This window comes from Oreochromis niloticus, linkage group LG10 (assembly GCF_001858045.2).
Source record: "Oreochromis niloticus isolate F11D_XX linkage group LG10, O_niloticus_UMD_NMBU, whole genome shotgun sequence".
NCBI classification, from domain to species: domain Eukaryota; kingdom Metazoa; phylum Chordata; class Actinopteri; order Cichliformes; family Cichlidae; genus Oreochromis; species Oreochromis niloticus.
Genome location: NC_031975.2, coordinates 16,593,482 through 16,606,901, shown reverse-complemented (window position 1 = coordinate 16,606,901; position 13,420 = coordinate 16,593,482). Strand labels below are relative to the sequence as shown.

At 41.9% G+C, this 13,420-nt stretch overlaps 1 pseudogene; it reads right to left on the bottom strand.

Annotated features, from left to right (window-relative positions):
* Nucleotides 1-9,602: 9,602 nt before the first annotated feature.
* On the bottom strand, nucleotides 9,603-13,020 carry LOC109203814 (olfactory receptor 1500-like; annotated as a pseudogene).
* Between the last annotated feature and the right edge of the window lie 400 nt (nucleotides 13,021-13,420).

Here is a 13,420-nt window from a genome sequence, read left to right as displayed (position 1 = left end):
GCGCATCTGTTTTCCTGTTGTGGTTTAGGTGCCTCATCCGTTTTCTATTGTAGTCTGGGTGACCCGCATCTGTTTCCTGCTTAAACTATATGTATTGCAGAGTTCACTGTCGGGTTGCATGACAATGGAGCAATACATCGAATCTTGTGACATGGGAAAGTACAGCAAATTCTGTGAAATATATAAACACTTTACAATATGCTTGAATATTAAAAGATAATAAAACAAAGAATAAAACACATAAAAACATAGAATCTCATAACATTCCCTCCTGTTGTTAATATATTTCACTCATACTTCATAGGCTTCAGTAGACAATCACTTGTTTGCACATTTTCAATTGCTACGTCATGTTAAGTACAAGAAATTCTTACACACAGTCTTCTTCTTCTTCAGTTGCTATGGGACTATAAGCTTGTGCCAGGAAGATTCCGGTTGCAGTGTCTTTAGCAACTTTCTTAATCAAAGCTTTGAAACATGGTACAATACAACAAACAATAATGGCCAACATCACTAGAATACTGCATAAAATGGCTGCTAATACTTTGATTGTGTCTGCCCATCCCCCAAACATGTTCTGGAAAGCCTCGTCTAGTCCTGACCATGTTCCTGCGTTTTCCTTCAGTTCAACTTGTAAATCTTGTAACATTTTCATAGTTTGTTCAAAAGAGCCTCCTGGGGCTGTATTATTGGGGATGAATGTACAACACATATCTCCAAACATAGCACAGACACCCCCACGTTCAGCTAAAAGCATGTCCAGTGCCATTCTATTTTGGACAGTCATGAGTGAGGTGGCAGACAGTTGTTCTCCTAGAAGTTTCAATGCTTGGTTGGTCAGGTTGAGGTGGCGTTGTTGGTTGTAATAAACATAATTTATCCAAGCTACGTTTTTGTTTACTTGGATAATTGGAAGTAGAGAGGCAAACCCTGCGGCCACTTCACTTTGGGCCTTATATTCTCTTGGTATTCCTCTGGGCACTCCTATTGCGTCGATCCATGCCTTATTGCCTGAGTCTTCCACTAGGCTCCGGCGTGAGCGCGGGGAAGCGTGGGTATGTGTTTTTGGGATTTGGATTAATATTTCCTGGGCTAAGGTTACTATGCCACAGATTCCTGTCCAGTTAGCAGGCAGCCTTTGCTTAAGGGTGCCATTGCACAGCCACAATAGGCCAGGAATTGGTCTCGTCAGTTTTGGCACTAGTATACTTTTTATAGCTCTGCCCCAACGGCTGTCGTTGCGCGTGTTGTTCGGCGCGCGCAGGTAGATAGAAGACCCCTTGTATATCTTTGGACCTAATATTGAACATACGGTTTCGTTTTTACAGTTACGCCAGTTTGAGTATTCATTACCATACCCAACCACGGACCATATTTCACTACAATGTGTTGTGTCAGTATTGAAATGACGTGTCTTATCTGGATAAACAAAAGATACACCCTGCTTTTCTGGGACTCTAAGTCTCCATAGGCAGACCATGGTCATGTTATGGGCTAGTTCGGGCGGTGTGACCGGAAGTGTTATTAAGTTCTTTATTGGTTCTTTTGGAGCACATGCACGCAGACTTGTATTCATTACTGTTTCTAGAGTTTGTAGTAGGTTTACAAGGAATGCCCTTTCAGTTTTGTTATGGGGTACATAATTATGCATTAATAGACAATCAAGCGGATGTACCTGTGTCATATTAGCTCCGCTATTACCTATAGTTGCTGACCAGGCTCCCCACCCCACCCCGTTTCCGTCTGTTAATGAACCATTTGGGATAGGGTAGCCGACTATCTTTAATTTTGGGCGAGCTTCTGCACACACCACACAATTTATTCTATTGGCATCAGTAGCTGATGCATTAAGTTGATCATACCATGAGTTACCTTTTGGGGGTTGTAGGTGTGATTTCGTGGAGCGTTTTTCACGACTTACTGTCTGTTTTTGTGTCCGTTCATTACATGGGTCTGAGTCATTTGTTGTGGGCGAGTAACCTTTTGGACAATATGGATTACAGGGGTCATTTGTGCAGGCAAAATTCATGCTTACTATGGCTACTGCAAGAAACATCGAAATTACAAAAAGGAAGCATAATGTTATGATTGTCATTAATTGGCATTCCTCTGACCAGCATCGTCGTCGAGTCCTGTTGGAGACTGGGTCCTCTTCATCTGAAATGTCTGAATGTTCATTTTGCACATCTGTGTCGGGCATTGTTTATAAGTGTCTGCAGTAGTTACTTGAGTGATGGGTTGCTCTTCTGGTTTTGCAGGTCGGACTGATCTCCTGTTACTCTACCGGGCAGGTGGGGCAAGGTCGGTGCTCGAGCTACAATGGGGTTTCTTCAGGTCGACCAAGTTCACCAGATCACCTAGTGTGTTGACTGAAAGCGAGAAGTCAAGAGGGCGGGGTATACCCAATCTGCCCTCTCCTCCACTTACAGATCACTAGATGACAGGTGAACTGGCGTCTGGGCTTGTGTCCCCTTGTACTTTTTTGGTGTGGCTCTGGTGGATCCACGAAGGTCTTTCAGCGATCTTGCACGCTGTTGGCGTTGTTAGCAGGACCTGAAAAGGGCCCTCCCACCTCGGTGAGCTCCAGTTTTTCCTCTGGAGAACCTTGATCAGGATCCAGTCGCCTGGCTTCAACCTGGAAGAGACTGGAGAAGAATCACTCGGCAGTTGGTTGTTCAAAACTATGTCTTTATTCTCTAGCAGTTTTGTCATCCACTCTGCTAGGGTTGTTTCTCTAACTGACTTGTCTATTGGTTCACTGGTGATGGGCAGAGGGAAGGGTCTACCATGTATAATTTCAAATGGTGTCAGCTTCTGCGAGCATTGGGTTAACCTCATCCACATTTTTACTAGACCTATACACTCAGGCCATGGCCTTCCTGTTTCTTCCATGCACTTTCTTAGCCTTTGTTTTATTGTACCATTTGTTCTTTCTACTAGTCCTGCACTTTGTGGGTGGTATGAGCAGTGATGTTTTATGCTGAAACCTAAAGTTTCTGAGACCTTTGATATGACCTCATTTACAAAATGTGTACCGTTGTCGGATCTTATTAAGCTTGGAATTCCGTACGTTGGAATGAAGTGGTTACATAAACACTTTGCTACTGATATTGCATCTGCTTTCTTCACTGGATAAATCTCTGGCCATTTTGAAAATACGTCTATAATCACTAGAGCGTATTTTGAGCCTTGACTTTCACTTAGTTCAATAAAGTCCATGTGAATAGTGTGAAATGGATGAGGTGGTGTGGGAAAATGACCTCTCTTGGGTCTTATGTTTCCCTGTGAGTTGTGCTTCTGACATATCATGCATGTTCTTATAAACTCTTTTGCTGAACTTTCAAAATTTTTTGTGTAGAATTGTTTAGAGAGTATCTCTACCATCCCTCCTGTTGACACGTGGGTTGTCCCATGTGTCACTAATGCTGCTGTTCTGTGTAGGGACTTTGGTAGGATTGGTTTTCCGTTACATGTCATGATGTCGTTTGTCAGTATTGCACCTGCTTTTAGCCATGATGTTTTTTCGTTTTGTGATGCAGCTTGCTGTTCATCCTTTAATGCTTCTAAAGGGATCAAAGTGCATGATTCTAGGGGTAATATGTCATTTATGTTTTGCGCTGCAGCCTTGGCTGCTTTGTCTGCGAAGTTGTTACCGTTTGTAATTTCAGAATTGTCCTTTTGGTGCGCTGCACATTTACACAGGGCTAATTTTCTGGGCAGTGTTATGACTTCCAGTAGTCTTTTCAGTAGGCTACCGTGTTGAACTGGTGCCCCGGTGGACGTTATCATGCCTCTGTTTTGCCATATCTTTGCAAAATGGTGCACCGCAGCGAAAACATATTGGCTGTCAGTGTGGATGTTAATATCTTTGTCCTTGTGCAATTCACAGGCTCTTATAACTGCAGTTAACTCTGCACTTTGTGCTGAGTATGAGGAAGCTAGGGGCCTTGCCTCTATGACTGTGTCCACTGTGGTTATTGCATAACCGACACAGTTTCTTCCTGTTTTGTCTTTTGTTGCGGAGCCGTCTACAAAGACGTTTGTGAAGTCTGGCTGTGGTAGGCTATGTATATCTGCTCTAGGTTTCGTTTCCTCATCTAGCTTATGCATGCAGCTATGTGTGTCACCATCTGCTTCTGTCGGAAGTAGGGTGCTTGGGTTCAACTGACCACATTTCTCAATGGTAATGTGTGATTGTGAGAGCAAAATACCTACATAGGACAGTTGTCTTGCATGAGTCAGATAAGATAAATTAGCTTGTAGCAGTATTGAGGTTACAGCATGTGGGACTTTCACAATCAGTGTGTGTCCTAAAACAATATCTGCTGATTTCTTTACTGCTTCTGCTGCTGCTGCACATGCCTGTACGCAAGTTGGTAGACCTGACGCTACAGAGTCTAGCTTACATGAGTAGAATGCTAATGGTCGTTGTTTGTCTCCGAAAGCTTGTGTTAGTACTGCTTTCATGTAACCTAAGCCACCATCTACGTGTAGATGGAATGGTTTTTCATAGTCTGGCAGAGCTAGGACGGTGCCTGTCTGTAGGGCTAATTTCAAGTTTTTAAAAGCTTTTTCTGCCTCATCTGTCCACTCTATTTTATCCTTTAGAGCTAAACACTTTCCATAAATTAGATTCTGCAGGGGTTGGACCATGGCGGCGTACTCTGGTATCCAACCTCTACAGAAGTTACATAACCCTAGAAAACTCATCATTTGTTGCTTTGTGAGTGGTTTGGGGGCATTCTGTACTGCTAGCTTTCTGCTGTCTAACAGTTTACGTCCTTGCCCTGTCAGTTTATGACCTAGGTAGGTCACTTCTGGTTGCCAGAGTTGTAGTTTGTGTTGTGACACCTTGTGTCCTTGTTCCGCCAGGTGTCTCAGCACCTGTAGGGTGTTATTTTTGCAGTCTGCCTGCGTGTTTCCGGTTACCAGAATGTCATCTACATAAAGTAGGAACTGTCCTGGAGCAGGCAGAGTGCAAAGAGACATTGACTTCTTCAGGGCCTCTGCGTACAATGTCGGGCTATTTTGGAAGCCTTGTGGCAGCCTTGTGTACGTGTATTTTTGGCCATCAAATGTGAAGCCAAACAATTCTTGTGACTCTGGGTGTAATGGCACAGAGAAAAACGCGTTTGATAAGTCTATTACTGAAAACCACTGTTCCTTTGGCGTAACTTGGTTTAGGATGGTATGAGGATTAGCTACTACTGGTGGTATTTGTTCTGTGATGTCATTAATTGCTCTTAGATCATGCACTAGTCGGTATTTGCCAGTGTTTGCCTTTTTCACTGGGAAGATGGGCGTGTTACAGGTCGTTTTATTTGTTTTTACTAGAATTCCTGCCTTTTCCATGTCTGCTATAACTGGGCGAATCCCAGCTTTTGCTTCAGCAGACAGTGGGTACTGTGGTTTCATTGGCCTGTGGTTTGAAGTGACTTTGACTTTAACTGGGTCAGCATCTTTAATGAGGCCTACGTCTGTAGGACCTGCTGACCATAATGATTCTGGTAACTTAGCAACATCTGAGCATGTTACGGCCGCTACTGCATGTCATTCTATGTCTTCGACCAGGAAGCACGGATTTAATGAGTCGTTCAAATGCGTGCTAGGCTGTACAGTCAGGATCCACCCTAGAGTATATCTCAGACATCCTGTTCTGCGACCCTGCAACCAGCCCTCATGTGTTTCCTCAGTTTTCTCATAGCAGTCATCTTGCATTCTTCTCAGAATCATGCCTAAATCTTTCCACTGTGTTTCGGGATTTTTAGCTATTGAAACATGTGGAGTGGGCATTCTATTTAAATCTCTGACTTTAGGTGGCTGGATCACTGAGCATACAGCATTTCCGCTTTTGGTCACATACAGATGCTGTAGGGTAAGTTTTTGAGGTCCTAGCCTGTGTATTTGAGCATCATACTGTGGGTCTGGGCCTGGGGCTTGTTTGTACCTCAGTGTGTTATGTAGCTCGCTGCTTAGCATCGTTTCTGACGAGTGAGGTAAGTGACGTTTAGCTATTTGAAGTAATTTGTCAGAAACCGGGAGATCCAATGTCCAATAGTAATGTGGTTCTCCTTCGCCCTCATGTATGAATGCTTCTACATCTGCTAACATCAATTGTGCGTGCATGCCGTTATGTTGTGGCACGACGCCTATGTTTAGTTTTATCAGTGTGTCACGGCCTAATAGATTGACTGGGCAAGTTGAGTCAATAATGCACTGCATTTTACAGGACCTGCCACTGTCAACGTGTAAGAAATGCAGTTTGTTCGTTAGTGGCTTTGCCATGGTGTGTCCTGTAGCTGAGGTCACAACGCGTGCGTCTTGTGAGAAGGTGACGTCTGGAGGCGTGTCGCGTAAGACAGTCATACACGCTCCAGTGTCACACAACATGGTTATAGGCTGGCCATTTACATGTATCACGATTTCTGGTTTATGTTCTGAGCCGAGTAGAAGCTGTTGAATGTTAAAAACGTCTACTTCGGTCTCAGTGGGTGGTTTCTCTTCTGCTTTCCTTTCATCTAGTCACATATTATCTTCTCTATCCTGTCTCTCATGCCTTCTGTCACCTCTGTCATCATACTGTCTCTTTTTCTGTCTGCATTCACGTGCGAAATGTCCTTCCTTTCCACAATTATGACATTTCATGCTTCTTTCTTTGTCATCTCTACGATCTCCTACTCTATATCTTCGTCTACCTCGCCCTGTCCTCTGACCTGGGTGTCTGAGAGCTCCTGAAAAAGCTATCAGCCCAGTTTCGTCATCTATTGTAAAAATTCCTGTCTCTGCTCCCTCTTTCTTTTTGATTTGTTTGAATGCATGTTCAGCATATTGACAGGCTTCCACTAGGTTGCCTGTACCTTGTGTGATCCACTGTTTGTCTACCATAGTTCTTACTTTAGGGAGTAGGCCGTTTAAGAATGCGTTTTTAAGTTGCTGTTGGTAAGCAGAATTTAAGTCTTCCACATGATCTAAACCTGAGTTTTGTCTGAAAACCGGACGCAGGCGGTCTAAATAATCGCCTGGTGACTCTTGAGGCTTTTGTTTTGTCTCACCAATTTTCCCGTAATTTGGTTTTGGGGCGAGCTGGGTGCGGACCCTCTCCATGACTCCGTCTATTGCATCTCTGAGAGTATTTGACTGGGCTGGTATTGCACTGGTCCCATCCTGAGTCATACCTGTGTAGGTGCCTCGTACTCTGGCAAACTGGAGGCCTAACAGGTCCTGTAGAACCTGGAGCATTTCTCTGCCATCCAGTCTCCAGTTGGTTCTTATTAAGGTCACAGCATCAGCCCAAGGTTGGTAACCCTCTGATAAGGGAGGAACGTCTTTTAACACATTCTTCCTATCCTCTGCACTCCAGGGATGATAGGCGTGTATGATTCTGTCTCTGTCAGTGGGTGTCACACCATTGTCTCCGGGCGGGCCTGTGGGTCGCCCGTACCTGGGGTTTGGTACAGCTATCAGTGGGAAAATGCCCCCATCGTAAGGGCCTGGAGGGTCTACAATGCCTCCCATATCCCTGCCTGACGGGTCTTTCCCTATGTCTTCCTGTTCTTGTGGTGTTAGATAGGCGTTTAATGCGTGGATGGCTGGCCCATAGGGGCCCGATGGTTGTAGAGACGGGTTTTTTAGGTCAAGTGTTGGTAGTAATGGTGGAGCGGGGGCGGAAGCTTGACTAGGTGATTGGTAAGGGGGGGGTTGGACACACGCTGTGTGTGTCGTAGGCACCTGTTTTTGGTCTTTATTCTGTTGTTTGGATTGTTTTTTATTTTTATTTTCCTCACGTCTCTTACTCTCCTCCTGCCATGGTACGAAAAAATTCATGTACTCAGACATACATTGGTTTTTCTTTTTACCCTCACATTTTTCTATTTCTTCTTGTAAACATTTACCTAATTGTTGTACTGGTATGGGACTACATTTCCCTTCCCAGGTTAGACCTTTTAATTTATCAGGATTTCTCCAGCGGCTTGCACTTATTTGTCCAGCGCCGGGACATTTCTTTTCTAACCATTGTTCATCTGCTGTCAATTCTGGTTTTGTTGATTTATTTCCCATTTTGATTTTGTATTACTAATGTTACAAACAGAACTGTGTGACCTTCTCTGGTATTAGAGTTAGGGGAGGTTATTAAGGCAGCCTTCTACCCTTGTCCTAGTGTCAAGGGCGGCCTTAATTTTACGCGATGATGCGCAACCTTTTCCCTTCCTCACCAGTATTTCAGTCGACACAGGAAAACAATAGAAGTGGTGTAGGGTCCTACTGTCCCTCTTCAAATGACACTCACTTCCTCTTTTTAAATACAAACAATTCACATAGCGGCAGTGTAATCCTATTTTAATTGACACTTTCCTTTTCCCATTTACTCCCGGAGTAAATTTTGTCGACTACCAGCTTTTTTTTATTGCGAAACGAGTCTCTTCTGGACTGCCAGTTTCGTCTTACAAGCGAGTCTTTTAGACTACCAGCTTTTTTTTTTTATTGCGAAACGAGTCTCTTCTGGACTGCCAGTTTCGTCTTACAAGCGAGTCTTTTTTTTAAACTGCCAGTCCCTACAGGACGAGTTTTTCCCTTAGAAAAGTGTCAATCTAAAAGACGATTATTCGCGATGTGTCTTTGAGTGTTAATATTCACCTGGTTATGATGATATAAGTGCCGGTCAGAGATTCCTCCTCGTTCCCCAGGATCGTGGACCTCTTACTAAGAACGCTGGCCAACCCCGAATTCACGTAGTTGGTCTTTTCTCCTTCATAGGAAAGAGGCTGTCGACAGACTTCAGCGCGGGCTCTCCACGATGTCAGGAAACGACGAGGTCACTCCGTTGGAGCATAAAATTAGTTATAATTCGATGTCCTAAATCCGGGCTCGAAGGACCAATTAATTGTCAAGAGTTTATTTTTAATAAGACATTCTTCAGGCTGAATAAAGACACTCAAACAGTTAGAATGTAATAACATTAACGTGCACGGGTGAGCACTCTGACGAGACTCACACCGAGTGCAGGCGATGGCTCTTTATTTATAGTTTACATCGTGTATGCAAATACGTCACATTTCCTCTTTTACAAATTCCTTTAAACCAACAGTTGTATATGTGCGTGTGTGTCTGCTTCTTTCTAAAAGATGTGGCGCTGACTTAATCTTTTGTGGTTAGGGAGTCGCGCATCTGTTTTCCTGTTGTGGTTTAGGTGCCTCATCCGTTTTCTATTGTAGTCTGGGTGACCCGCATCTGTTTCCTGCTTAAACTATATGTATTGCAGAGTTCACTGTCGGGTTGCATGACAATGGAGCAATACATCGAATCTTGTGACATGGGAAAGTACAGCAAATTCTGTGAAATATATAAACACTTTACAATATGCTTGAATATTAAAAGATAATAAAACAAAGAATAAAACACATAAAAACATAGAATCTCATAACAGTGACAAATACATACTTCAGTATTTTTAACATTGGATATGAAGACTAATACATTAGATGTGTCTTAAAATGCTCTAAGATGCAGTATTCTATATAAAATACTTGGTCAACATTTTCAGCTTTAAAAAAACTTACATTACATGGTACTGGGCACTGCACAAGTTCAAGTCTAAATTCTTATCAGTATTTCGTTGCAATTCCAAACTGCGCTCTAGTTTGCAACAGCTTTACTGATTCTTTGATCTCCTGTGTCTGAAGAACATAGATAATCGGGTTTAACATGGGAGGCAATACAGTGGTAATCGAAAGGCTTATGATTCTAGCATTTGGATGTATTACATTCCCAAAGATATACACAAATGTAATAGGAAGGAAATAAATTGCCACTAATGAAAGGTGACCTGTACAGGTTTTGAAAGCTTTCACTCTTTCCCTAAATGTTGAAATTTTTGACAAAGAATAGCCAATACAGCAATAACTTCCTACGATAAATGCCAGTGGAAACCCAAGAATTAGAATTGGTGCCAAACCAGCAATTGCACGATTGTGGGTGACATCATTGCAGCCAGGACGATACATAGGACCGTGATCACAGAAATAGCTCTGGATAACAACAGACTTACAAAAAGAAAGTCTTGTGAGAAGGCCAACTGCAACGAGTATAAGAGTTATGGCAAAAAGCCAGAAAAAAGCGATCGGAGATCAAATGAGCTTGTGGCTCACTCTCATTTGATAGTGCAGCGGGTACATGATAGCCATGACTCTGTCAAATGACAATACAACCAGATTAAAAGCCTGCATCGCATAAAAAGTAAAGCTGAAAAACATGAAAGTCAAGCAGTCATTGTATGAAATATAATAATGGTCTAACAGAAAAATGTCAAGAACCTTTGGCATCAAAGAAGAGGTACTTAATAGGCAGTGTTGGTCAAGTTACTTGAAAAAAGTAATCAGTTACTAATTACTGATTACTTCCTCCAAAAAGTAATCCCGTTACTTTACTGATTACTTATTTTCAAAAGTAATTAATTACTTAGTTACTTAGTTACTTTTTAAAAAACACAATTTACAACCTGAATAGGTGATAAAGCGATAGATCTTTCAGCCCAATTCTATTTTTTCTGCATAATCCATCATACAAAATGTAATCAAATGGAAAAGTCTCTTCTTAAAACTTGTTTTATTAGTTTTAATCTTTTAACTTTATGCATCAAGCAAAAATGAAATTATATGCAACATTCTCTGACTGGAAGAAATTTGTTTAACATTTAAACCTATTTTCTGCACATTCCAGCACATAAAATAAAATATTTTTTTGTGTTTACACTCACTCTTTCAAATAGATGCAAGTAAAACACAGCAGAAAATAAATAAAGTCAAAGACTAGTTGCTCTATTTTCACCCGTAAAGCAGGACTGGGGTAGGCGGCAGTGTTGCCAACTTAGCGACTTTGTCGCTATATTTAGCGAGTTTTCAGACCCCCTAGCGACTTTTTTTCTATAAAAAGTCGCTAAAAAAAGACGTGAAAGCGCGTATCGCTTTTACTCTCAACAAGCAGCGGGTGCTGTAACGCAGTCAGTTCTTCTTTTAATCTTTTACTCTTATGCTGTTTTGTGGATCACAAGGTTTAAAACTACTTATAGACACACACACACACAAAGTAACTCCACCAGAGTGCCTATTTTGGGTCACTTTTGCCGGTCCAAGCCCGGGTAAAGGAGCAGGGTTGGAATTGTGACATTAAAAAAACAATAATTGCTAAAAGAAATTTAATTTGCAGTTCTAAATAAACTCTAAATGCATTTAGGACGTTTTTTACTCACTTTATGTCTCTTCCACGATGTTATTTCTCTCTCCAACAACATAGGTTACAATTATATTAGCGTGACCAATTATGCAAATTAGGTGATGACGTCATTTAGCGACTTCTAGCGACTTTTAGGACAGCCAATAGCGATTTTCCTTACTGAGGAGTTGGCAACACTGGTAGGCGGAGGTTTGCCCTGGTGCAAGTGTGCCGCAGCGGTCAGTTGAAGACTCCGCGAGTTTCTCTGTGAATTTCCCATTACAGTCGTAGCGCACTCGGTGCTTGCTTGGAAGTTTAAGGGGGTTTTTTCGCTGTAAAAAGAAGTTTTCTTCCCACGCACAACGGACACTAATGTTTTTGTCACTTTTTATGGAATCAAACTCAAAATAAGGTCAGTAGTGATGGTAAATTTGATTCTTTTTACTGAATCGAGTTTTAATGAGTCACTCACCAAAGTGAATCGGGTTTTTTGAGTCATTTGAGTCACTGAGTCAGTTGACCAGAGAGTGCAAAAAATGTACATTTTCACTCAAACTTTATTTTTTTTCTCTTTTAATGTAAATCCTACTGCTAAGATGAGTGATTCTTAAAGAAAACAACTATTTTATATAGCCAAAAAGTGCAAAAGAATTTCTAAAAGGAACATTTCTTTTGTTTATTTTTATTTTATTAGTATTTTCCTTACATGTGTCAAATATATATTTTCTCATCTAAATGTCCACTGAGCTGTGAGCCAGGGGGCGGTAGTGCGCCTTAACATTGGTTGCCAACGAAGAAGAAGAAGAAGTAGCTGCGAGCCAGGAGGGAGGGGGTGAGTGAGTGAGTGATTCGTGCGCTCTATGATTTAGCACAGGAGGGAGGGGGTTAGCGAGTCATGAGTGATTCGCTCGCTCTATGATTCAGCACAGGAGGGAGGGGGTGAGTGAGTCCTGAGTGATTTGCTTACACTACGATTCAGCACAGGAGGGAGGGGGTTAGTGAGTCCTGAGTGATTTGCTTACGCTACGATTCAGCACAGGAGGGAGGGAGTTAGTGAGTCACGAGTGATTTGCTTCCCCTACGATTCAGCGGCAGCGCAGGAATGGAGGGGGTGAGTAGCTCAAATGTGCTCTTAGCATGTTAGCAGAGCGTTGCTACTGTGAACCGAGGAGCTATTGTCTTGATGTGAGCTTCTACTCAGGGTTTTTTCTTCCAGTTCAGAGCAGAAATGTTTTTGTTAAGATACTGGATGTTGTGTTTTTCTTCACAATTTGAATTAGAAGCTAGATATATTTCTACTAGTGAAATTAGATTGCTAACAGCAATAGGGATGAGTCAGTGAGTCAGTTGCGCTTGTGAATCATGATTCACGAGTCAGTAAAGTGATTCTCGAGTATTGAACGATTTGTTCATGATTCGCGCATCACTAAAGGTCAGTACATCCGCGCTAATTACCATTTTTGCAATGGTAATCCCTTACATTACTCGTTACTTGAAAAAAGTAATCGGATTACAGTAACTGCCCATCTCTGTTAACAGGTCTGTAAACGCAAGGTTAAAAACAGCAATATATTTAGGACTTCTCAAGGTATGATCCAATGTTATTACAGTCATCACTAATGTGTTTCCCACAACTTCAAGAACGTAAATAAAACACAGAAAGACAAAATAATATCTAATGTTAGGGTTAGGGTATGCCAATAAAACCACTTATTATAAAATATGCAGGTCGCACAAAGGTGATATTGTTCTCCATAGCTGAGTTAATAAATGCCATGTAAAGTAGTGATGGGATTTCCGGCTCTTTTTAGAGAACCGGCTCTTTCGGCTCGGCTCACTAAAAAGAGCCGGCTCTTTCGGCTCCGAACCGGCTCTTCAGGTTGTTTTGTTGCTTTAATTAATTTATTATTAACAATAATATAAAATTATGCACAAAAGGAATTACTAATGTAAAAAAAAAAAGTGGTTTTATTTATATATGTTTATATATAAATATATGCGGTGGCCCCTAGAGACAAAGCACGTACAAACTCCAAAAAGCACGTACAAATTCCAAAGCACGTACAAACTCCAGTTGCTGTCTCCCTGTGTCCAGTCAGTCTGTGTCTGTAGTTCAGTCTGTGTTATGATTCCTGTTTTATTTTGAAGGTCCATGTCTGATGTTAATGTGTCTAGTTTTGCTTCCCCTGTTTCGTTAGGCCTGATTTGCCCC